Source organism: Pongo pygmaeus, chromosome 19 (assembly GCF_028885625.2).
Source record: "Pongo pygmaeus isolate AG05252 chromosome 19, NHGRI_mPonPyg2-v2.0_pri, whole genome shotgun sequence".
Classification (NCBI taxonomy): domain Eukaryota; kingdom Metazoa; phylum Chordata; class Mammalia; order Primates; family Hominidae; genus Pongo; species Pongo pygmaeus.
Window position 1 is genome coordinate 11,264,055 of NC_072392.2, and position 26,543 is coordinate 11,290,597.

General features: G+C 42.8%; 1 protein-coding gene across 2 annotated transcripts in view; it reads left to right on the forward strand.

Moving 5' to 3' along the window:
• Window positions 1-26,543, forward strand: part of SHISA6 (shisa family member 6) — a 320,490-nt gene that overhangs the window by 51,936 nt on the left and 242,011 nt on the right. The gene's annotated exons all lie outside the window — the stretch shown is intronic.

A 26,543-nucleotide genomic window follows, 5' to 3' on the forward strand; every position in this document is an offset into this window, starting at 1 on the left:
AGGGGCTATAGGACCTGTTGATTTGTCGTATGCAAGGGAAATGGGTTTTCAAGGACCACTACTACATGTTAAAATCAAGTTAGGATAATTTCCAGAGATTCGGTGGTGCCCTTTACTAAGATAGGAAAGAATGGGAGAACAGGCTTTGGGAGAACATTAAAGTAACCTAGTATTTCCCTGAGAGCATGGATCAGGAAACTTGGTGGAGCCTGGGCATCCTCAGAAGTACCGACACAGTCCTCCTGCTGGGTCATTTAGCACTGACACCCAGACCCAGAGCACAGAAATTCCCAAATGGGAGGAGGCATGATGCCGTAGGAATGCAAGCGTGGTGATAAGGTTGGTGGGGCTTTGCAGCACACCAGCTGTATGATCTTGATGGATATCTGCTGCATCTGGCCTCGGCGAAGTCAGTCTCTGGTGCTGTAGGGATAAGCACACCCACCTCATAGATCTGTCTTGAGGATTCAACGGGGTCACACTTGTGAAATGAATCCACGTCCTGGCACACGCTGCGAAGTTGGAATAAATTATTATTGGTACTATTATTAATATCCTTGGTGTTATTTTTGTTTTGTTTTTGTTTTTTGAGATGGAGTCTCACTCTCTCATCGGGCTGGAATGCAGTGGCACAATCTCGGCTCAATGCAACCTCCGCCTCCTAGGTTCAAGCGATTCTCCTGCCTCAGCCTCCCGAGTAGCTGGGACTACAGGCGCACACCACCATGGCCAGCTAATTTTTGTATTTTTAGTACAGACAGAGTTTCACCATGTTGACCAGGATGGTCTTGATCTCTTGACCTCGTGATCCACCCGTCTTGGCCTCCCAGAGTGCTGGGATTACAGGCATGAGCCACCACGCCCGGCTGGTGTTATTGTTAATATCCTCAATACTGAGGGGACATCAGCTCAACTGACTCCAACAAAACCTTCAGAGATACCCAAAGGCTCCCATACAGTCTTCACTCTTCCATACATTTCTCCAGCCTAGTAACCAAGTGGCTCTCACTTCAGCCTTGTTTTTGTTTTTAAGTTAAACCAGTGGCTCTAGGCATGTCCCTAAGGCTCTGAGCAGTGTGAGGGTTGGGTCCTGTCCACCCCAGGCCTTTGGCAGGATAAGGGGCAGGGAGAAGGTAGCACCTGTGGACCCAAGAAGACAGTGGCACGAGCAGGTTGGTCCCCGCGTGCGAGGCTGCTCCTTTTTGCTGATTTAACAGACAGAATCCCACTCCCAGTCTTGCAAAGTTTGTTCCCAAATGAGACAATATATATTTTTTCATAGCTTTATTTTTCTACTATTGATAACAGATGAAACTAAGAAAGTCGAATACAGTATTCTCTCCTATCTGAGGGGCTACGTATGTTTCAAGACTCCCAAGACTGAATGCCTGAAACTAAGGATGGTACCAAACCTTATATATACCCTGCACAAATTTCTCTTTGCTTCTTCACAATTTCACCGCTAGAAGATTGGTTCTTACAATAGACATTAGCAACCTTAACCTGTAAGTCTTTTTTCTTTGTGTATTAAGTTGAGAACTTTTGTGTTTTCACTTTAAGGAAGCACTTTACAGCTTCTCTTTGGCATATCTGAATTGCCAGTATCGCTACTCTGTGCTTTGGAACCATTAAGAAGCAAAATAAAGGTTTTTTGAGCCCGCACACTAGGATAGCGCGGCAGTCGATCTGATAACCAAGACAGCTACTAAAGTGACTAATAGGCAGGTATCCGGTACAGTGTGAAAATACTGGACAAAGAGATGATTCACGTCCCGGGTGGGTGGGAGATTTCATCAAGCTACTCAGAATAGGCGAGCAATTTAAAACTTATGAGTTGTTTACTTCTGGAAATTTCTATTTAATATTTTCAGACTGCAAGTAACTGAAACCGCAGAAAGCAAAACGGCAGATAATAGGGGACTACCATATCAGTCTTCTCTTGGAGTACCATAGTCACAATTGTACCATCCAAACTAGTGAGCATTCATTCATTCTACTAATGTTTATTGAGCACCTACTAAGTCTCAGGCCCATGATGGATTCTGAGGATACAGCTGTGAATAAGACTCTGAATTCCCTGCTCTTGGCAACTTACAGTCAGCGGGGGAGACAGGCAGTAAATAACAAACATGCTCACATTCCAGTATTTAATCCAAATTAATACAAATTATTGTAAGCTCTATAAAGGAAATAAAGGTGACACAATAAATGATGGGAAGGTGATGTTGGAAGTAAAGAAGTGGATGCAATAAATGAGTCATAAAGGATTTTGTAAATGATAAAGGATGACAGGGACAGTCCTAGCAAGCCACTTTGAGGAGGTGACGTTTGAGCTGAGACCTAAAAGATTAAAAGGAAGTCATGGGGCTGGGTGCGGTGGCTCATGCCTGTAATCCCAGCACTTTGGGAGGCTGAGGCGGGCAGGTCACGAGGTCAGGAGATTAAGACCATCCTGGCTAACACAGTGAAACCCCGTCTCTACTAAAAATACAAAAAATTAGCTGGGCTTGGTGGTGGGGCGCCTGTGGTCCCAGCTACTCAGGAGGCTGAGGCAGGAGAATCGCTTGAACCCGGGAGGTAGAGGTTGCAAGTGAGCTGAGATCATGCCACTGCACTCCAGCCTAGGCGACGGAGCGAGACTCCATCTCAAAAAAAAAGGAAGTCAGGGGAGAACATTCCAGGCAATGGGAATAGCAAGTGCAAGGGCGCTGATAAGCCAGAGAGTTTGGTTTGCTCTAGGAGCTGTCAGAAGACCAGTGTGACTCCTGCGTAGTGGAAGAAGGGGGTGTGAGAGAAGGTTCTAGATAGGAGGCCAGGGCGTGCAGAATTATACATGCTGCAGGAAGGGACAATAGGAAGCCCTGATGGAGTGGACACTTGGGAATGACATGGTCATCTTTACATGTTTGAAAGATCTTTCTGGCTGCTGTTTGGAGAATGGGTTGAGAGGGCACAGGAGTGACTTAAGGGAGACTAGTTAAGATTATAAGAGTAGTCCAAGGAAGAAAGAGGATAGGGGCTTAGAGTAGGTGGTGGAAAGGAGCGTGCAGAGAATGGCAAGGCTACCAAATAGATTTCAAGGCAAAACCAGGGGGGCTTGATTTGTGTATGGATTGGGTGTGGGGATTGTATGGATTAGAAAGGGAGTAACTGAGATGGATCCCAGGTGTTTGACTGCAGTGGTGCCATTTAATGGAATAGAAAAAAGTCCTCAGTAGCCAGTGCTGGATGCTGGAAATGAAGACTTGTGTTTTGGACATGTTACATAGGAGACATTGCTTACCTATAGAGCCCAGGAGCAGCCTGGGCTGAAATATAAATGTGAGTATCTTCCTCTAGGGAGTATTGGAAGTGATGGGGGGATGTCTCCTAGAAACAGAATATTGAGCTAGGGGAGAAGGGGCCCTAGGACTAAGTACTGAGGGACTCGAAAAATTGAGGTCATTCGCATAGCAGGAGCATGGGAAGAGCCCCAGGAAGGAGCTGATCAGAAAGGAAGTAGAAGGAAATCCAGGAGGTTGTGGTGTCCCAGAAGCTAGAGAAGAGAGTGCATCAAGAAAGGGGAAATAACTTACCCTGTGTAAAGCCGTGGAGGGGCTAAATTATTAGAGAACAGAGGATACCACTGGGCTTGTAACATGGAAGTCAACGGCAACCTCAGAAAGAGCAATCCCACTGGGGCTTCAGGGACTCAAGAGGCCAATTTGGATGAAGCAAAGAGGTGGATGAGAAGTAGAACTGTGCTGATGACATTTTGGGAAGTTTTTCTTGGAAAAGGAGTGAAGAAAGGGTGCTGGGGGCATATGAAATCAAGAACATACCTCTTATAGATGGAAGACACTAGATCATGTGTGTTTGCCATAGAGCTCTATCTAGTAGAGAGTAAGAGTTTGGAGATGGAGAGAGGGCATGCAGAGGAGTGAAATCCAAGAGAAGATGAGTGTATTAATTAGTATATAGGTTTGGCTGTATGTAAGGGAGACCTTGAGTAGCAGTGGTTAAATAAGAAAGAAGGTTATTTCCTCTGCAATTAATAGCCCAAGATAATTGTTCTAGAGCTGGAATGATCGTTCTACTACACAAGGTTGTTCACGAAATTGGCCCCTTCATACAGCTTGTTTCTCCATCTCTAGGGTCCTTGTCTAGGGGGTGCAGGACAATATAACTCTGCATCCACACTCCAAGCATCAGGATGGAAGCAAGGGCAATAAAGGAGCAAGCTGTCCTTCTAAGGCTGTGCCCCAGAGGTTACTCACATCCCTTTCTTTCAAGTCGTGTTAACCAGAACCTGGCCACATGGTCATGCTGAGCTACAAAGGAGACTGGGCAATACAGCCTTTGTTCTTAATATCTATGTGCTTAGCTGGAAATCAGTTTTTCTTACCATAGAAGAAGGGAGGGGCAGCTGTTAGGACCCTGTCCCATCCAAGTGTAGCAGTATCTTGTGGTTTCTGTCATGGTCAAATAGGAATGGAATCCCTAAATGAAGTGGGGAGATATTGCCCTTCAGCGAAAGAAGGAGCAATTAATTCCTTGGTGTTAGCAGGAGGAAAGAGACAATGGATGGTGGAGCTGGAGGGTTTGTTTATCTGGTGGTTGGAGGACAAGAAAGTTCCCATCTGATGCCTTCTGTTTTCTGAATGATATTTGAGGTGAGGTTATTAGAGGTTGAGGATAGAAAGCCAAAGAGTTGAAAAGATCATAATTGTTTCTAGTTATGGTGTGCTTATGTTTTGCCAATCTCTGCTCTAAAACCTTTATGTCTATGAATTAATTTATGTAATATTTTGAAGAACAGATGAGGAAGCTGAAGCCAAGAAAGTTAGTTCCTTGTTAAAGATCCCACAGCTAGTAAGTGGTAGAGCTTGGAATTGAACCTGAGCATCTTGATTCCAGCATCTATGTGCTTTACTTCTGTGCCTACTGCCTCTAGCCTGGAACCAGAAATATGAGATCAGCCACTTCAAGAGTGGGACACACAATAAGAGAGGCTGCCTGGCCAGACTGAGTGCCCAGTGGAGATTTGTGCTTGTGAATTTAATGTGAAACCAATAAGCTCAATCATACAGTTCTGGGAAGGTTCAGCTGCTGAGTGCAAGTGAGGAGAAGATGGTAGTTTAGGGTGTTCCAGGTGAGTATACCAAAGAGAAACACAGCTAGAGCCTGGAGCCTGTCGGACATGCAGATATTATCATGATAGACTACTGAACTTAGGCGGGGCCAGCAGGCAACAGGTGATGACAAGGAGGGTGTGATGGCCAGTGAGAAAGCAGTGGGGTCAGTCCCATGGCAGCTGGGGAATGTGCTAGGTGGTGTTGCAGTGGGGTGTTTGCCATGATGATTCTGAAAGCAGTACAGATTCTGGTAACGTAAGACCCAACATAGGAGTCTGGAGTGGATGGCTGAGGGAAGGCACAGTGAGAACCAAGAACACTAACAAATGACTCCCAGTGGCCAAACCATGTTCCAAGTTCACTGTCAGCAGCTAGCTCAAGGAGGCAGACCCCATCGCTGGGTTAAAGGGAGAGTGAGGAGCCTAGCTTTTGCAGCTACTCAAGGTGGCTCTCTGAGGGTGGACCGATGTTAGAGGTAGATTTGTTCAGGGACGGTAGAAAATCAGAGTCAGCTGCTGAATGTGCTTTGGGCCTAGACTATTAGGTTGATACAAAAGTAACTGCAGTTTTTGCCACCAAAAGTCATGGCAAAAATACATCCCCTTTCCTTCCATGACCTAGAACAGTTGAATCTTCTGTAGCTCCCATGTCCCTTTCATAAATAACAGAGCTACTCTTCAGTAATAAAGCATTAGGATGGACCACATTTCTTCATTGTGTCGTTGTGACCTCTAGTACATTCTATTCTCTGTCTGGATTTTAATGTTCTCCCCCATAAAATAAAGCAGTTGGATCGGAATAATCATAGCTAATATTTATTGAGAATCACTGGGTGCCAGATGCTATTCTAAGTGATTTACATACATTATATTACATTTAATTGTCCTGAAAGCTCCATCGGAGGTAGATATTACTATTTCTGGTGTTTTTTTTTTTTTCAATGCAGGAACTGAGATGCAGAGAATAAGTAACATGCTGTATTCATTTCCTATTAACTGCTAAAACAAATTACCACAGATTTAAACAACACAAATTTATTCCCTGTGATTAAAATAACACACATTTATTCTTTTACATTTCTGGAGGCCAGAAGTCCAAAATAGCTTTCACTGGGCTGAAGTCAAGATATGTTAGGGCTGGTTCCTTCTGGAGGCTCTAGGGGAGAATCGATTCCCTTGCCTGTTCCAGCTTCTAGAGGCCATATGCTTTCATTGGCTTATGGTCCTTTCCTGCATCTTCAAAGTGCATCACTCCAATCTCTGTTTTCCCCATCCCATCACCTTCTCTCTCTGACACTGACCAACCTGTGTCCACTTATAAGGATCCCGTGTGGGCCCACCCACACAATCCAGGGTGGTCTCCTCATCTCAAGAACCTTAACTTGATCCCACTTTCAAGATTCCTTTTGCCATGAAAGGCAACACCTTCAGGTCGGGTGAGGTGGCTCACGTCTGTAATCTCAGCACTTTGGGAGGCTGAGGCGGGCAGATCACGAGGTCAGGAGATCGAGACCATCCTGGCTAACACAGTGAAACACTGTCTCTACTAAAAATACAGAATATTAGCTGGGGGTAGTGGCATGTGCCTGGAGTCCCAGCTACTCGGGAGGCTGAGGCAGGAGAATCGCTTGAACCTGGGAGGTGGAGGTTGCAGTGAGCTGAGATCACGCCACTGCAGTCCAGCTTGTGCGACAGAGCAAGACTTCATCTTAAAAAAAAAAAAAAGGAAAAAAAAAAACAAGAAAAAAGAAAAAAAGAAAGGCAACACCTTCACAGGTTTAAGGACTGGGATGTGGATATCTTTGGGAGGCATTTTTCTGTTTACCACAACACCCGAAGCATGAGTTCCCAACCAGTGTAGACCTGGGCCCTGGGCACCACTGTGCCGTACTGACTTAGGATGGGCAAACATGTGGCATGCAAGCCACTGCCCTTCTCTTCGTGTCCATGGAGCATTGACAATTGACTGCAGCCCTCTTTCCTTCAGAATCCGAGTGCATCTTAGAATCCTTCTCAACACTGTTTTCCAGGCAGCCCTGTCAGTCGACCCGAACCGTCAGGCACGATGAAGCCTGTGGGCCATTTTCAGTTTTGATCTCTAAGTTTTCATCTGGGTGTCACATCCAAGACAGCCATGGCACCAGTGAGCTTTTAGAGAGTGAGTTGTGGCAAGCCTGTGTGCCCTTCTTGGGAGAGAATTCCCTTTTTTGCCAGTTGAGGACTTTTTTTTTCTTTCTTTCTTTCTTTCTTTTTTTGTAATTCAGTGACTGTGGTTTGAATATTACCCCTTCATAAGAGATGGTTCTAGGAAAAGCAGGCTTCTTATTTCAATTCCCCGGCATACTGGCCAGGAACCTGGCTCTTTGTGAAATGCTAGTTGATAATTTCAGTTTGGGTGGTGGGGAAGGGAGATGGAGCACATGGGGGAACACAGCCCCACCCTCCCACCCCATCTGCCTGTGCTTCAAGAACATACTGTAATTGTTCAGCCCTGTATGGGGTGGGGGGAGAGAAAATCACAACATGTTCATACAGAAGAGAAAACAAACAGCCTTTAATACCAGTCGAGGGAAACACGTTTAAAGGGTTTTTTTTGCAAGGCCTGAAGCAAAAGAACTTCTCCATTACAGCTGCGTGGAGTCCCATGCTCAGCTTCACTGTGGGCCTTCCACGTCTAGCTGTCAGAGCCTCTCTGAGTGTGCTGAGCCCAGTATCAGACCCCTCTGATGCAGCTGGAACCCTCACTAGTTTTCTTCCTCCCTAACAGCCTGTGATGTAGTGGTGGGTACTGGGGTGGGGAGCATTAGACTCTCAAGTTGAAGCCGCAATGTTTATCTCCTGGGTGCGTTGCAGCCCCCAGGACCATTAATTACACATTCTCCAGGCATCAAATTCCCCAGGTGGGTAAATAATTCCATTGCAATAAGGGGATGGTACATTGACCTTTATTTGTCTTTCTAATTTTCCACTTCTTTGGGGGCTCCGGGCTTTGCTAGGGCCTAATGAGCTCTACTCCAAATGATTGCAGCACTTTGGGTCAATATCTTCCTAAATTCACTCCTTTGCAAAGGTGCTGACCAGAGAACTATGATAAAGGCTTTCCCCACTCTGGTCACACCGTGCATGAATGAGTCTTTCTCCTCTTCCAGGCGTCCTTCAGTTGACCTCCTTGCTGTTCCCCTCCTTCCTGCCTCCTCCAGCCAGAGGCAGCTTCCAGAAAACTTCCCACTCTTACTGCATTTCCTATGAACGTTCCTGCAATCTAGATGTGTCCTTGTGGATCCCCAAGTCAATGTCATGCCGCTAGAAAGGAGGGGAATGCAGGTGTGACTCCTTCAAGGAGAGATTTCTCATAAGGGGAAACTGCCAGCTGTAGGGGTCCTCTCCCTTTGCATGGTTTTGGCTTTAGGAGCCTTGTATTCGTCCGTTTTCACACTGCTGATAAAGACATACCAGAGACTGGGAAGAAAAAGAGGTTCAATTGGACTTACAGTTCCACATGGCTGGGGAGGCCTCAGAATCATGGTGGGAGGCAAAAGGCACTTCTTACATGGCAGCGGCAAGAGAAAATGAGGAAAAAGCAAAAACGGAAACCCTTGATAAACCCACCAGATCTTTTGAGACTTATTCACTATTATGAGAATAGCACAGGAAAGACCAGCCCCCATGATTCACTTACCTCCCCTCCGGGCCCCTCCCACAACACATGGGAATTCTTGGAGACACAATTCAAATTGAGAGTTGGGTGGGGGCACAACCAAACCATATCAGGCCTAGAGCTTAACTTCAGGCCTGTGTTGGAGTTTTCTGAAAGAATTCAAATTTTGTCAGGCTCAGTTTCCTGACAGCAAAATTTGAGGAGTTGTAGAGAGTGAAAAAGACCAGAAAACGTTATGCTGGAAGGAACCTCATAAGTTTGTCCAGTATGAGGAATTTGCTCTTAGGTCCAGCAGCCAGAAAGTGGCAGACCTGTGTCCAGAATCCAGGTCCCAGGACATCCAGATCTTTTCTCAGCTCAGTTTTTACGTGGTCACCTATGCATCTGCCTGTATTTTATTGCAATAAGGGGATGGTACATCTGGTACGTGAAAGTGCCAGAAACAAGCAAGCATTTCCTTTCCAGGCCTAAGCTTTTGAAAAGCAAGAGAGAGAGGGAGAGAAGCAGATGTTGAGGAAATAGCCTGAGTGCATTGGTGGCCTCTGGAACATCTGGACCAGTCCAAGCCGTCTTTTGCTTCCAACATTGGAAGTCCTGCTTAGGTCCTAGCAGGAAGATGATTTGTGATCCAGCCATTTCACATATAGGGCCAAGAGGGCAGACCCAAAGGGTTGCAGCTCTCAGCAACAGCCCTACCCAGGGACCGAGGTTGCTATAGAAACAATATGGGGGTGGGGGAAAAAGCAGAGAGTCATCCAGGTGAAGAGGAGGGGGACGTTTGAAATGAGAGGTTTCTAGATGAAACGGACTTCCTGCAGGTTCTGCTGGAGTTTCATTGAAGGCTGATGGCTTTGTCATTTCTCATCAAGCTGGTCTGTAGCATGGGGTGTGGCGGCCTCCTGGGAAAGAAAGACGTGTGACTGAGTAGTGTGATGACACCCCCAACCCAGTGCAGTGCAGTGATCAGCCTATATGCTTGTGTGATTGTGTGATACATACACAATTGTGATTGCCTATGTGTGTGTACGTATCAGGGTGTGATTTTGTGTGTGATTACCAGTGTAGTTGTGTTTGAGTGTGTGTGTGCTTGTGTGGTTTTCTGTGTGTGTGTGTAAGATTCAGTGTGATTGTGAGTGTGGTTGTGTGATTGTGGTTGTGAGTATGTGTGTGGTTTTATGTGCAGTTGTATGGTTGTGTGTATAGCTGTGAATGTATGCGATTGGTTATGTGTGGTTGTGAGTATGGTTGTGTGTGGTTGTGTTTTGTGCATGATTCTGAGTGTGGTTGTGTGTGTGATTGTGTCTGGTTGTGAGTGTGTGTGTGTGTGGTTTTGTGTGCAGTTGTATGGCTGTATGTGTGGTTGTGTGTGAATATATGTGATCGCTTGTGTATGACTGTGAGCGTGGTTGAGTGTGTGATTGTGTGGTTGTGTGTGAGAGTGTGAGCTTCTCTGATGCTGCCATGAGGTGAGGGGATTTTTCACCTGTAGGAGAGCCACACAGAAAAAGGCAGAAGGCTGAGCCTGGGGAGCCATCTCCAGCATACAGAGGACAAGGGGGCCATCAGGCCTGGTGCTCTCAAGCCCCCAGTCCCAGTTGGCCATGCGTGTCCCTCAAAGACCCTTCTCTGCCCTCAATACCTGCAGCACAAAAGGTCATAACAAAAGCTCGTTGTGAGGATGACTCCTCAGAGGATTGTGCTGAGTTGGGGGTAAAGGTGGGGATGGGGACATGCCATCCCTGCTTCTGTGTTTCCTCCAGTTGTGTTTCTAGGGTGGGCCTGAGGTGGGTACAGCAGTGGAAGGGCAGGTGCCCGAGAAGAGGCCATGTTTCCAGCGTGCCAAAAGCTGCAGGGCCTGACCGGCTCCATATCCAGGAGCAGATGTGAGGATTCCTCAGGCCTCACTGTTTCTGCACAGACGAATGGAGCAGAAGGCCATATCAGGAAGCCCTTCTAGGATAGAAGCCCTTTCCTAGGAAGCTTTGGGTAGTTTGCACCTTTCCTGGTGAGCGATAGGGTCCCCAGTGGGTAACGAGGGCCTGACTGGCCAAGAGGCCCCTTTGCTCTATGGGAGCTGCCCTGCTCCAGTGAGAGGGGCCCTGGAGGGGTCAGTGCCTGGAGTTGGACGAAGGCACTGGGGAGGTGGCCGGGCGGCAGCGTGAAGTGGTGCGAACAGGAAGATGTGAGCTTCACGAGCAGAGGGAGGATGATCACACAGCATCTCATGTCCTAGGCTCAAAATCTACCTTTTCCTCCTACAGCTTTGATCTCAACACCTACAGTCAAAAGATGGCAGCCCCTGCTTGAGCCTTCCCCTGTGAGGTGGGGAGGAATGATGCCTGGGAAGCCTGGTACTGGGATGCAATGGGGAGAAGCCAGCAGAGAGAAGCAAAGGGCGGGTGGGTGCTGGGAGGTAGGAGAAAGGGTATTTTTCCAGCAGCGTTTTGAGCTGATTGGAGAGGAAGTGAGGAGGGGGCACAGGTTGGGGAGGCATCAGAAGACGAGATGAGTGGGGACCACAGCACCCTTTAGGGCTGTGCTTCAGTGATGTTGCCAAGGAAGGAGTGCCAGTGAGGTGTGGAGGAGAGGAGAGAAGATCCCAAAATAACTCTGGGAACTTTCCAGGGACACTTCAAGCTGGAGTATAGGGAAACTCAGCCCTGAGACTTGCCAGAACTGTTCCCGGTAGAAGCTGGGGATGAAGGCTCGGTGCCAAGCAGGTCTCACTGCACTTGGCCACTCTTAAGAGACCTCTTCCTGCTGGGCTTCTGGGTGGCTGGTTGGTCAAAGAGGACCAAAGGGAAGCAGAAGCAGTGCTGTGATAGTTCCTCAGACCGTATGTTTCGATGGACAGCTTTGTTGTTCCGATTTTATGTGGTTCAAAGAGTCCTTCCACAGTTACAAGACTAGATGTCACATTGACCTGTGGTGTTGGGGCTTTTGAGGCACTTCTTCATGCGTCACATCTCATCCCTGGTGAAGCATAGCACCTGCTTGTGGTGTACCCTTGGGCAAGTTCTGGAACACCTTTTGTGCCTCCGTTTCCTCTTACAAAAAGCAGGGCTCCTAAGATCAACTCATTAGGGGTATACTGATTGCACTGAATAAGCAAGCATTCATGAAGCACTTAGGACATTGTCAGCATGCCATAAAACTAGCTACTTCGTGGATCTTTGTACAACCCTTTTAACCATGAAGTCGTCTTTATAGTCAACAAGTAAAACCAAGATTCAATGAATTTAAATAAATTTCTGAGATCAATAAGCAATGCACAGGAAGAGGGGAGGCAAAGCTAATGGAAACAAATTGCAGCGTGTTCTGGAGAGCCCCTGAAATGGGGGGAGAAGGGCCCGAGTTCAGGTTGCGATGTCTGGGTCGCCTCACAGACTGCTGCACAGCAGGCTGGATTGACTGATAAAGCCCGCTTGGGATGACACACTCAACTGTTCTGACAGAGATTCAAACATGCATCAAGAAATCAGAAGTTTCTCTCTTTTGTAACAGTCTTTGAGTTTGGTGTTGCGGGTGGCTCTGCCATTCCCTAGGCCCAGAACCTGGAACATTTTCTTTGTGGTCCAAGCTGGACCACAACAGTCTGTGCTCAGCCCTCAGGGCATGACCGAGAGTGGAGGAGGCAGGCCCACCCTGCCCCGAGCCTCCACCTGCGTGTAGCACCATCACGTCTGCTTATGTCTCGGAGCGGAGGCCAACTGCTGGGGAGGCTGGGAGATGGGATGACTGTCCAGCTGTGGGCCAGGCTCTGATCTTATTACCACAGAGAAAGGGAGAAGGCATTATTGGTGGGCAGTTAGTAGTCTTCACTGTCATAGTCAGCACCTCTGAACACCAGATGCCTGTGCGTACCTTTCTTCTTACAAACAGGACACCTGCCACCCTGCCCCAAAGCAAACAACCCCACCAAACCTCATCAGCTATGAAGACCTGAAAAAACAGCTCATTTTACTGAATGCTGACAGTGTACTAAGTGCTTTATAAATTGTTGCTTATTCAATGCAAACCATATACCACTAATGATGTTGATCTTACCTAGGTCTGAGTTCAGGATCCCTGGATCTTAAGCAATTCTCCTCTCATGAGGTCTGGATTCCCGATCCCGAGGTTGAAAAGGAAAGTAAGTGATCTCAGCCTTCCCCCACCACAAGCCTTTATCCATCCCCTCAAGACCTCCCCACACAGTATGCAATGTTGGAGCAGAGCCGAACAATTCACAAGAACAGTTTCCATTGAGAAAAGAGAAGGAGGGCCACAGAGCTGGGCCACAGCAATGATGGGCTTCTGCTGGGTAGAAATTGCCTCGAGAGTGGAGGGGGTTTCTGATTGAGACCCTGGTTGCGCTCTCTGGGAAGCACGCCCTTGTTTATGGCCATGATATACTGTGTCCACTATATTCATCCTTGGGGTCTTCCTTTGTGTCCTCTGTGACTGCACCTGAGTGGGCATTGGTGAGCCCGCCCTTTGGAGTCTAAGAACTTCGTTACTTGCTTATTTTTTGGGTGTGATAAGGGCTGTGGTGGCTTTAGGCACAGAACAGTCACAGATTTTTTCAGGACCAGTCCAGTCTTTCTTTGGCAATAAATTCCCACAGATAATAGGCTTCTGGTCTACTTGCTTCCTGTCAGTTCCATGTTCCAGCAACTGCACTTACTATTCTTTCCTAGACATCTCTCTTAAATCTGCTTTATCCTTTGCTTCTTTGACCTATCCCCATCTCCTTTATTTCCATGGTGACTTGTCTGAAGGCCGTCCAAAACCAGCCATAGGAGTTGGTGGAAAGGGAAGGCAACATCCTTAGGTTGATCTTTGCCTAAAAGATGCCTCTGAAAGAAGGCTTTGAAGAAAGCAGTGTATCTCCTGATGTTCAGAATATGGAAGCAGATGGCATTTCAAGCCCTGTTTCCCCCAACCCCCCAGTGGAAAAATTTTATCTCTTCTATATCTCTTTGCAAAATAACCTTTAAGACAGTGCCATATATTTAGTACTCTGTTGTCTGTACCAGTTAGAGTCTAAGTTGCTCTACTCAAGAGATCTCCAAATGCAGTGGCTCTGTTGAGATAACTGTTGTTTACACAACTATCTGAGTTTCAGGTTGACAATGAGCTCTGCTCCATGCATTAGTTTGGGGAGCTAGGTTTCTTCCATATTGTTCCCCTGCCTTCATTAAGTCATTGTCCATGTCTGCATAGCCAAAGCTGGGTTCCAGTGTCAATTCTCCAGCTTATCGGAAGAAGAAAGTAAGAGGAAGGAAGCAGGTCCATCATCTTTCAGGTTTCAGCCCAGACATGGCTCACAGTACTCTTATTCATCTTTCTTAGTTGAGCTCATACGCACATAGCCACACCTAACAGCAAGGGAGGCTGGGGAATGGAGTGTGTGTCTGGCCACCTGTGTGTCAGGTTGTCGTTCTCCTACCGTGGAAGATGAGGAGAATGGATTGGGATGGACGTTGAGCAGTCTGCATCATTCATGCTGTTTGCATAAAGTCTATGCTGTCATGAAGTTTACCTTGACTTGAGGTAAACAAATATTCCAATTCATATTATAACTTCACATAATGGTACATGCTATGGAGAAAAATAACGTGAGTAAAGGGATATTGAATAACGAACATTGTTACGTAGATAGGATTGGAGGACTCTTAGAAATGCCAGCCCAGCCTTTCATTTTACAGATGAGAATGTTTAAGGTAGAATAACTAAGAAGTGTTTAGTATCAACAAGCAAATGAAAGGAGTGTACTAGAAAAAAGGCAGTTTCTTCCGGTGCCTCCAAATAATACAGTGGAGTTTGGTGTCTGAGCTGTTGTCCTGATAGTCTGACTTTGGTGGGGTAAGGAAGTGGGCACTAGGGAGGTTGATGCCCAGGTCACTGATATCTATCATGGAAGGGCAGGGTTAGGGGGCCTTTAGAAGTCCTGGCCCAATCTCTGATTTTATAGATGAGAAACCTGCAGTCCAGAGGGACGAACCATCTGCCCTGAATTTCCTCAGTGTTTTGGCTTTTTCACAATTTCTGTTCAGGAAGATGGCCATGTAACAGGCAGAAATGCCAGGGTGGAGAAGGCACAGCTAAAGAAGCGAACTGCCAGAATTCCATCAGGGTGATCCCAGCTCCCTAAACACACAAACATCGGCCTCTGCCCAGCCCTTCCTCCTAACCTCATATGTGCGCAGGAATGCAGCAAATTAACTTCTCCTGGAAATGGCAGGAGCATGGTTTTCTCCCTTCTGCATCCAAGGATACCAAGGGAGCTTTCTCTTTTCCCCTCTACCGAAGGCCACAATATCTCAGACTTCCCAGTACAATTTCCAGAGTGCTTTATTAAATAACTCACTAAACACCCCAGATACTGTGATCGGCTACGTTCGCTAAGCCCCCCTCATTTCACAAGCTGATCCAAAAAGCAATCAAGTTTGTCCAGCATGATTTGCTCTTTAATAAAGAAACTCTGCGATCTCACAGCTGATCTTTGCCCAGGGCTCAGGCTGCAGCCAATATTTGAGTTCTGTTGGGTAAGTATCCACAGGGGAATCTCTTCATGCTCAGTGGCTGCGATGCAGGCAACAGCTGTAAAGAAAATGCTTTGTTATGTAAAGGGAAGAACTGGCAGCCTTTCAGAGTCAGACTGGAAGGCACAGTGACAAATTAGTTCAGTAAACCTGTAGGCTCTCAGTTTCATACTTTCACCAGATACTAAACTTCCAAAGATTGGGCACTGCCAGTGGAGCACGAATCATCCACGTGGCTTTTTAAATTTTTTTTGAGACAGGGTCTTGCTCTGTCACCCAGGGTGGAATGCAGTGGCACTATTATAGCTCACTGCAGCCCCAAACTCCTAGGCTCAAGCAATCCTCCTCCCTCAGCCTCCCGAGTAGCTGGGACTACAGGTGCAGGCCACCATGCTTAGCCAATTTTAAAAATGATGTTAGAGATGGGGTCTTGCTATGCTGCCCAGGCTGGTCTTGAACTCCTAGACTCCAAGGATCCTTCTGCCTCAGCCTCCCAAGTAGCTGGAATTACAGGCTCAAGCCAATACGCCCCATTCCACATGAAGCAAGTGTTTGCTGGCAGAGGTTGTACAGAACTGGCCTTCATCCTTTAGGGAGAATAAGTTACTAGCTGGGTCTAATTGCAACTTGTTTTCTGTAATAACTTCAGTCAATGAATTTGATTGTTTCTTATGTGGAACCTGTGTCTATTCTGCGGGAGATCCATCTTATCAGTGGTCAGTCTGTTGTGTTTCTTCTTTTGGAGGCAGGAAGATAACCTGAGAACCTGGATTGGGCCATTACCTGCTTTTCCTTTTTTGTTCTCTTACTTTCTGAGGCTTTGATGTTTTAACTTCTGATGTTAGATTTTTACCCTCTTGTGGGTGATAACTGAATTCTGTTCAGTGGCCATACTCTAAGGCATCATCAATAATTTACGGAGTGGTTTGTCAGTAACTTTAGCTCTTTATTAAATCAAGTGAATAGATGTTCCCTATGCAAGCATCTGCTTTGCCCCGGCTTTGTGTGATAACTTTGACAGCTCATTTTAGAAAAAGTGCTTGTTTCTCTTTTAAGGTTCTTCCTGTACAGAGAGATTTCTGTGCTTAATCTTGATTTTGGATTTCCTTTCCCCATTTTCAGATCTGGAATAGAAGTGTCAAGAAAAGGGATTTAGTCATTCATTCACTCACATATTGAGGCATTGTCCTTAGCTGCATGGCCAGAGCTGAACTGCAGCATGAGGACATCCAGCACCTTTCAATCTTCAGCCCAGAAGTGGCTCATGGTACTTAATCACCTTTCTTAGGTGAGATCCTAGGTTCATGGCCACATCTGACAGCAAGGGAGGCTGGGGAATGGAGTGTGTCTGGCTAGCCATGTGTGTCAGGGTGCAGTTATACCGTGGAAGATGGGGAGAGTGGATTGGGATGGACAGTCTCCATTATACATGCTATTTTCATACTGTCTTGACTTGAAGAGGTAAACAAATATTCAAATTCGTAATGATTCTGTGAGCCAGGCACTGTTTTAGGGTTGAGACTACCAAAATGAGCAAAATCTGTTTACATATGTGTCATAATACTGCTATCAACCCAAGGCTGTAGACAATCAGTATATAACTAAGTGCATTGTGTAACTTCACATAATGGCAAACTGTATGAAGGGAAATAATGCAGGTTACGGGATATAAGATGATCAAAATTGCTGCTCAGGGTGGTCGAGAACAACAAAGTCAGAGAATGCAATGCCCTGAGACTGGCCTGCGGTTGAGTTGTTTGAGGAACATCAAGGAGTCCTGAATGGCTGGAACAGAAGGAACATGAGGAGACAGAAGAAATGAGGTCACTAGAGCCCATCATGAAAGACCTCGTGGGCCAGAGGAAAGCTCTGGACTTTATTCTAAATGAGATGGGAAGCTCTTAGAGGGTTGGGGCAAGGAACAGACATGATTGTATTTATGCTTTAAAAAGATCACCTCTGGGCTGGGCGTGGTGGCTCATGCCTGTAATCCCAGCACTTTGGGAGGCCAAGGTGGGCGGATCACAAGGTCAGGAGTTCGAGACCAACCTGACCAACATGGTGAAACCCGGTCTCTACTAAAAATACAAAAATTAGGCTGGGCACTGTGGCTCACGCCTGTAATCCCAGCACTTTGAGGGGCCTAGGTGGACGCATCACAAGGTCAGGAGATCAAGACCATCCTGGCTAATGTGGTGAAACCCCGTCTGTACTAAAAATAGAAAAAATTAGCCGGTGTGGTGGCAGGTGTCTGTAGTCCCAGCTACTCAGGAGGCTAAGGCAGGAGAATGGCATGAACCCAAGAGGCGGAGCTTGCAGTGAGCCGATTGCGCCACTGTACTCCAGCCTGGGTGACAGAGCAAGACTCCGTCTCAAAAAAAAAAAAAAAAAAAAAAAAAAAAATTAGCCGGGCGTGGTGGCAGGCGCCTGTAATTCCAGCTACTCAGGAGGCTGAGGCAGGAGAATCGCCTGAACCTGGAAGGCGGAGGTTGCAGCGAGCCAAGATCGCACCACTGCACTCTAGCCTGGGAGGCAGAGCAAGACTTCGTCAAAAAAAAACAACAACCAACAAACAAAAAAAATCACCTCTGGCTGCTGTGTGGACAGGAAACTAAGTATTTTCTTTGGAATCTTTGCATTTATGCAGGTGAGGTTTTCTTGTTTGTTACTATATGATGTGGCAGGTCTTGGAGTCATGGCTATACTAGTAAAATGCATTGGAAAATGTATTACAAATCTGTTGTAACACAATACTAGTCCAATGAATTGGAATGCTTACCTCGTTTTTCCTAAACAGCATAAGTGTAAGGCATTCCTTGAAGCTTCAAAACCTCTTTTGTGGGGGAACAAATTTGGAAAATTCTTTCATAATCAACAGTGTTTTATGTTTTTTAAATTATACTTTAAAAAATAGCACACCCATTTTACTGGCATTTTCATATAACTACTCTGATGAGTTTTAATCTCTCCATTGTTAATTATATTTTCTTTCTTATTGATAGAGATAGCCAGCTAGATATTTAGATTTTTTTTCTTTTCTTTTCTTTTTTTTTGAGACAGAGTCTCACTCTGTTGCCCAGGCTGGAGTGCAGTGGGGCGATCTTGGCTCACTGCAAACTCCATCTGCCGGGTTCAAGCAATTCTTCTGCCTCAGTCTTCCGAGTATCTGGGATTACAGGTATGTGCCACCACGCCTGGCTAATTTTTGTATTTTTAGTAGGAATGGGGTTTTGCCATGTTGTCCAGGTTAGTCTCGAACTCCTGACCTCATGATTCACCTGCCTCGGCCTCCCAAAATGCTGAGATTTACATGTGTGAGCCACCACACCCAGCTGATATTTTTTCTTTTGTTGATAGAATATGTCAGAAATTATAACGCTTTACTTATTTTTTTTTTCACTGAACTAAGTTTAGGACTTATTTATTACTTACATGTTTTCTAAATGTATTAATTGCCACTTTTATCCATTAATCCTTTTCTCTTCATTTCCCTGAGTTTTATTATCTCATATACTGTGTTGAGGGCTTAATTAATTTATTATCATGTTTTTGTTTAATTATTAAATTATAAAAACTATGAATTCCTTCTTATTACAACCCTTTTCACATTTTGTAATTTTTGCTATGTATTATTCTCACTGTTTGTTATGGTTTTTAATTAGTCAATTTGATCACCTCTTTAATACAAAAGTTACTTAAGATTGTATTTTTCTGAAAATAATATCTGTTACTTTGAAAACGCACTTCATCTATAAATGAATAGGCTAAAAAGCAAAATATACCACTCACCTCCTTTTTCACTCCTAGATCAATGATTCCTTAGTTGTCCAAAGGGATCACTACCTTTAAGAGGAAGCACCCAAATAGACCTTGTCCAAACACATATAAAACAATATAAGCATATATGGTTTTATCAAAATGAAGTAATATCATAGATGTCCTCCCAATTTCTTCATTTATTCAGCAATAAGCTATGGCAGTATCCATAGTGCTATTTCATTCTTTTTAAATGGTCATTTTATAATATGGAATAAATGTATCAAATCATTCTCCTACCAGTGAGCATATAGGCATCTAGGTTGTCATTTTTTAAAAACAATATATATTCTCCTTGTGCACTTGTGCAAAATTTGTATAGAATGCTAGATCAAAATTATTCCTATTTTTTCTTTTTATAGGTAAAGGCATTGATGTGCTTATAAACTCTGTCGAACAAACAAACAAAAACAACCATTTGATTTGTACCATTTGCCAGTTTCCCTGGTGTAAAGATTCCCACCATGGGCAATTTCAAGCTACCAACTCCTCTAAAAAATATTCTTGAATATTTAACTACAGACTCGTGTAAGCCAGTTCAAATCAATTCCATCTGATCCTAGCACACCACTTCAAAAAGCTGAATTGCCTCTAAAATTATTGGGTTAGTATATACTCGTGCAGTATCTGATAGTGCACCTCTCTCTATAACTTCAATAACCCTGAATATTAAGAATTTTTCTATTTTTTCCAATCTGAGAGAGTTTTAAAAATTGTATTTCACTGTTATTTAGTTTGCTTTTCTTTTCATGTGTTTAAATACCACTTATATGTCTTCTGTGAATAGCTTATTCATATTATTTTCCTCCCCCCTTTTTTTAATTCAACAACATTTTGAGTCCCTTCTACATATTGTGAATTCCTCTAGCTGCTAGGGATAGAAAAGTGAACAAGATGGATTCTTTTCTCTGTTCTAGTAAAGGTATTCTAGGGACATGATATCCAGAAATGAGTAATCAGGCAGACAAAATTATTGCAAGTTGGAAACAAACTATGAAGGTGGGAGCTATACGTGGAAGCTAAACTAGAAATTAAAAGGGGCATCTCTTTTTAACTGTTACCTTTTGGGAAGCCCTCTCTGGGGAGGCAGCATTTAAGCAGGGATTTGAAGGGTATGGAGGAGTCAGCCAGGTCAACAGGGTGAGCTGACAACTGGGAAATTGAGGTCGTGTTGCTAAGCCTTCCAAACAGCAGCAACAATCTCTGCAATCTTTCTGAGAACTCAGGGAGATTAGGGAAGACCAGCAAGTCAGGAGTCTGGTGATGCTGGAGGAGAGATGAGTCAGATGAAGACGGAGAGAGAGAGAGAAGGACCAGGGTTGGATGGCCGGCCATTGAAGGTTTTTAGGTAGAGAATGATATAATGCTATTGAAAATAAAGGTATACTAATATCTTTTACAACTGTGCATAGAATATAGAGAGGCAAAAGAGGTATCTGGGAGTCAGTGAAAAGAGAGTGTGCTGTGATCATCTCAGTGAACAGCTCAGAGAGTCCCATTCAAACTGAACTCTGTGCTCTGCTATAACTGACAGCCCTGTGGACCAGACTGACAGACTGTTCCCTTGTTTCTTTATTGGTTTTTAGGGGTATTTTAGAAAATAGATACATTTTGATTACTATATAAGTTGCAAATATTTTTCCATAGTTGGTTATAACCTATTTCATGATTCAAAGTAATAACATTTTAAATTTTCATGAAGTTGGGTTTGTTCATTTTTTCCTTTATTGGTGCTGAGTATTTTTTTGTCATATTAGGAAGAGCTTCCCCTCTGCAAATTTATAAAATATGCTTGCATGTTTTTTTTTCTTTCGATGTCTATATTCGGGGAAAAAACTTTAGATTTTAAAATGAATCTGTAAATTACTTTGGTCTATAAATAAGGTAGGAAGCTAAGGTATATATTTTATATATATATATATATGTGAATATATATATGTTCACTGTGTACCTTTACATCATTCCATACTGTTTTTTTGTTTTTTGTTTTTTGTTTTTTTTTTTTTGAGATGGAGTCTCGCTCTTGTTGCCCAGGCTCGAGTGCAATGGCGCAGTCTCGGCTCACTGCAACCTCCGTCTCCCAGATTCAAGCAATTCTCCTGCCTCAGCCTCCCAAGTAGCTAGGATTACAGCTGACCACCTCCACGCCTGGCTAATTTTTTTTTGTATTGTTAATAGAGACGGGGTTTCACCATATTGGCCAGGCTGGTCTCGAACTCCTGACCTCAGGTGACCCACCCGCCTCAGCCTCCCAAAGTGCTGAGACTACAGGGGTGAGCCACTGCACGTGACCCACCCGCCTCAGCCTCCCAAAGTGCTGAGACTACAGGGGTGAGCCACTGCACCTGGCCCGTGCTCATTTTTTTAATTGGAGCTCTATAATCCATTTTGATGTCTGGAAGTGTAAATCACCCCTCATCAGATTCTTTTACAAAATATTACTGGTTGTTCCTGTGCATCCACTTTTCTTTATGACTTCTAGAATCAGTTTGTTCAAGTTTTATTTTTAAATAAATCAATGAGATTTTAGAAGGGGACATGAATGGAATTCATAGCTTAATGTGGGGCAGATTGACATTTTCAACATCTTGAGTTTTCATATCCAGAAATATGTCTTTTCAGTTATTCAGACTTTCCTTCTTGTCCCTTTGGCAAAATTTTCAGTTTTTAATCCTCGTGTTCTGATACTTCTCTTGTGTTTATTACAAGGCATTTTATCATTTTTCTCATTAAATAAATGGAATTATTTTTCACTGGATTTTGCCAGTATGTGGGGAAAGTTATTGATTTTTGTGTGTTTTTCTGTAACTTTATTGAATTTTCTTCCTAGTTTTAATAGTGGTTCAGTTGACTGCCTTGGATTTTATAAGTAAACTATCATATCACCTACAAATAATGACAGCTATGCCTCTTCTATTTCAATATTTATTTCTCTTACTTCTTTTTTTTCTTATTACATTGATTCCGACCTCTTTAAAAAAAGAGAAATATAGTGGTAATAGGCATCCCTTATAGAAATATCTTCTGGGTCACATCACTTAGTTAATCTTTACAGGTTACAAAAAAATGGCTTTTTACTAAAAAGTGACTTTTCAGATTACAATACTGACATTTTAAAAAAGATTTTTTAAAAAAATAACTTTTTCTGCACTTTGAATGATCATACGATATTTCTTTTTTAGTCATGAATTATATAACATATTTTGATTTTCCATTCTTGAACTTTCCCTGCATTCCTAGAATTAATTCACCTTGGCTTTGATGCTTTATTGTGTTACTACACTGATAATTTGTTTGCCAACATTTTATTCAGATATTTTTCCATGAAAATTTGGCTTGGTTTAGGTATGAGAGCCAAACATAGAGTTCTGAGATTTCCCTTATATTTATTACAAGACATCTTATCTTATCATCTAGACTTAAAAAACACTGAATTTTTTTGTTAATCATTTTTTATGCTCTGAAGGGGTTTAAATAACAAAAGTGATATATATTATTTAAAAGTTGTATCAAACTCCATCATCAAATGATCTGGTGCATTTTGAGGAAAGTCGCTCTTTGCCTATCTGCTCATTATCTTCATTGCTACTGACACACTAATTTTCATTATATCCTGAGCTAATTTTGTCTAGTTTATCTAATGCTTGGAATTTATTGATATAAAGTTGAACATAGTGTTTTTTTTTAAAAAAAAAATAGTTGTAAAGTTTTCACAGTAACTCTTGTTACTTTTGCTTTGCCATTTCTGATGTTGTGTGGGCTCATGTGAGTTTACTTTCTTTAGCTAAGACCAGTTTTTCTGTTTTATTTACTGGGCTTTTCAGTAAACAAGGTTCGGGTTTGATTTTCAGGTCTTTTTGTGTGTGTGTGTGTGTGTGTGTTCAATGGGAATCTTGCATTTCCATTAGTTCCATCCTTCTCTCTGTCTCTCTCTCTCTTTTTTTTTTTTTTTTTTTAAGACGGAGTCTTGCTCTGTCGCCCAGGCTGGAATGCAGTGGCATGATCTTGGCTCACTGCAACCTCTACCTCCTGGGTTCAAGCGATTCTCCTGCCTCAGCCTCCCAAGTAATGGGGATTACAGGTGCGTGCCACCACGCCCGGCTAATTTTTTGTATTTTTAGTAGAGACGGGGTTTCACCGTCTTAGCCAGGATGGTCTTGATCTCCTAACCTAGTGATGCGCCCACCTCAGCCTCCCAAAGTATTGGGATTATAGGCGTGAGCTACCACGCCTGGCCCATCCTTCTTTTTTATGTAGGCTTACTTTGTTTCGTTCATTCTTATTTTCTTACAAATGCATTTAAGTTGATAACTTTTCCTCTGAGTTAGACTTTGGCCACGTCTCCTAGACTTTGAAATATAGCAGGATTTTGTTTTATTATTTTTTAAATGATGTGTAATTTTAGCTTAATGTCCTATTTTACATAAAAATTACTTGGAAGAGTTTTTATGTTTACATTAGAAAATATTCCAGACAGTTATGATTTTGGCTGTTACTCACTAACATGTAATTTAATTTGAGAATGAGCTCCTGTTACCATTTCTACATTGAGAGGCTTATTGATATTTTTTTCTGGCTTAATGACTGATTTTTCTAAATGTTTTATAGATGTTTGGAAAATACATATTTTATGTTTATATGGCTACCTGTTTTGTGTATAATTTATATATCTTATTTATTATTTGGCTCTATATTTTAAAAACCTTAGTGAATTAGTTATGTCTTTTGTCATAATTGTAGTTTTGTCAGACTCTCTTTTATTTCTTTGAATTTTGCTTTAAATGTTTCTCTATTGTATTTTATTTTTGTTCAAAAAAATTTATGATTGCTATTACTTTGGTTTATAGTTTTTACCAAAATGCAGTATTTGTTTTTAACTGTTTTGATGCTTTTTTTTGCCTTGTATTGTCTGTTACCTAATATTTCTAGTCCTGATTTCTTACTGATCATAAACATATAGTTTATCTTTGTTCAGCACTTTTTCTGCTTTTCTGTATCATTTTGTTAATAGAATATATATACATAAATACACATATGTATATTTGGTGGTGGTTGGTTTTTACTTCTTAGGAATCCTTGAAAAATAATTGAATTGCATTTCACAACCGCAGTTTAAATAATTATTTCGATTTTGTTTTTTTAAACTTTGTTTTTGTTTTGCTTGCTTACTTGGGTGCCTGTCTGCCTGTTTTTCTTCCTTTCTTCCCTCCCTCTGTTCTTTCCTTCTTTTGCTTTTATTTTTGTTTCTATTTTGGTAGAGTCTTCTTTCCATTTTAAAAACAGATTGAATATTTGGTTGGCAAATTCTATGAGTGTTTATATTTCTGAAAAAAATTCTTTATTTTATTGTTCTAGATATAATTATTTTAATTCTTTTTGTTAACTTTTTTATTATAGCAAAATTTTAGACAAATACAAATATATGGGGGTGGTAAGGTAAACCCTTTGTACTTATCCCTCAGCCATTCTTGGCTTATCTAACCTGTCCCTGCCACTTATTCCACCTGGATTATTACACTTCTGTGTTGGATTATTTTGCAGTAAATCACAGACATCATATAATTTAATCCATAAATAGTAAATTTTTTAATGTATTTCTGAAAGACAAAAAGACAAAGGCACTTTTTGAAAATATAATCACAGTGCCATTATCACAAGAAAAAAATAGAGCATTACTTCCTTAGCACACTGAAATTAGATTCAAATTATCTGAACTTCAACACTTTGAAATCATCGTTCCATTGTTTTATGACACCTAGTTTTGCAGCTGAGAAGTATAATACTAATCTGTCTTTGTAACTGCCTTTAGTCTTGCTTTTTGGAAACTGGCAATATTTGCTTTTTTTACTTGGGATTTACATATTTCATGTATTTCCTTATCTTGTGAGCTCCGACCACACTAGGCCTCTTTTGGCTTCGTCGTGTGCCAAGCCACAGGGCCTTTGCACAAGCTGTTCCCTCTTCTTAGGATGCTGTCTTCACATGTACCATCTGCCACCCCCTAGGAGGTCCTTTCGATGTGAGCCTGACGACTGCTTCCCTGACTTGCTACCTGGGCACCCTCCTGGCTTGCACTGCTATTAACACCATTTACCTGTTCCTGGTTGCTCTTATCAGAACTGCAAATGTGCATTTTATGTATGTACATATGTGTTGAGGTATAATATCTATTTTTCCTACTACCATAAGCTCCATGAGAGCAGGGACTGTGTCTGTTTTTACTCTTCGTTGCCTATGCAGTATCTACCATCGTTCTTCATATTTGATAAATGTTTATTAAATGCTTGAATTTTTGGAGGAATAAATGACGAATATCCTCATAAGGTATTCAGTGTCTTTATTATGTAAATGACTTTGGATTTTTTTTCATTCCATCCTTTTCTTTCTCTGCTCCTAGAATTCTCATTAGAAGGATATTCGATTTTGCTCAAACTATCTGCAGTGGCTTTTAACTTTTCTCTCATAATTTGGATCTGTTATCCTTTTGGCTAGAGTCTACTAATTTGTACTTCAACCTGGTCTATTCTAGTATCCAGCTCTTCATTGGTTTTTGTTTTTATTATATTTTATTTTCTAAGACCTGTATTTCTTCTTCTTCTTTTTTTTTTTTTCTTGAGATGGAGTCTCGCTCTGTCACCCAGGCTGGAGTGTAATGGCATGATCTTGGCTCACTGCAACCTCCGCCTCCCGGGTTCAATTGATTCTCCTGCCTCAGCCTCCCAAGTAGTTGGGATTACAGGCGTGTGCCACCACGCCTGGCTAATTTTTGTATTTTTAGTGGAGACGGGGTTTCACCATGTTGGCCAGGCTAGTCTCGAACTCCTGACCTCAGGTGATCCACCTGCCTCGCCCTCCCAAAGTGCTGGGATTATGGGTGTGAGCCCCACAGCCGGACTGTATTTCTTATTAATAAGAGTGTATGGTTGTGTGTGGTATAATAGTCTCTCAAAGGTCTCTGAGAAAACTAATTTTACTTGTTTTAAACTTGTTTTCTGTTTCTTGAGTTCACTCTATCTTCAGGGATTCTTTAGTTGGTTTGCTCTGATATATCTTTTTCATGCTGCTGTTCTCCTTGAAGAGTTGCAAATGTGGATTGCCTTCTTACTTTTAAAATTAATACTCTAACCATCTAAATAAGTCATGTTTGACTAGCCTTCTTTTACAAATTGAAAGAAAATGATAACATAGTAGCTTTATGATTATTCAAATTCTTCTATTTCTCCGTTTTTGAGGATATAAACACTATTCAAAATGTATTCAGTTCCTTAAAGTGTTTAGCTAACATGAAGCACGAACTACATTGCTAGTTATTGGAGACAGACATGAATAGGTTTCTGTTCTTTTCCTTATCAGTTCGGTTAAGTAAGGCGGAAAGTACATGTAAACAGGTCACAATACTGCAGTGTTAAAACAATTATGACAGCGGATT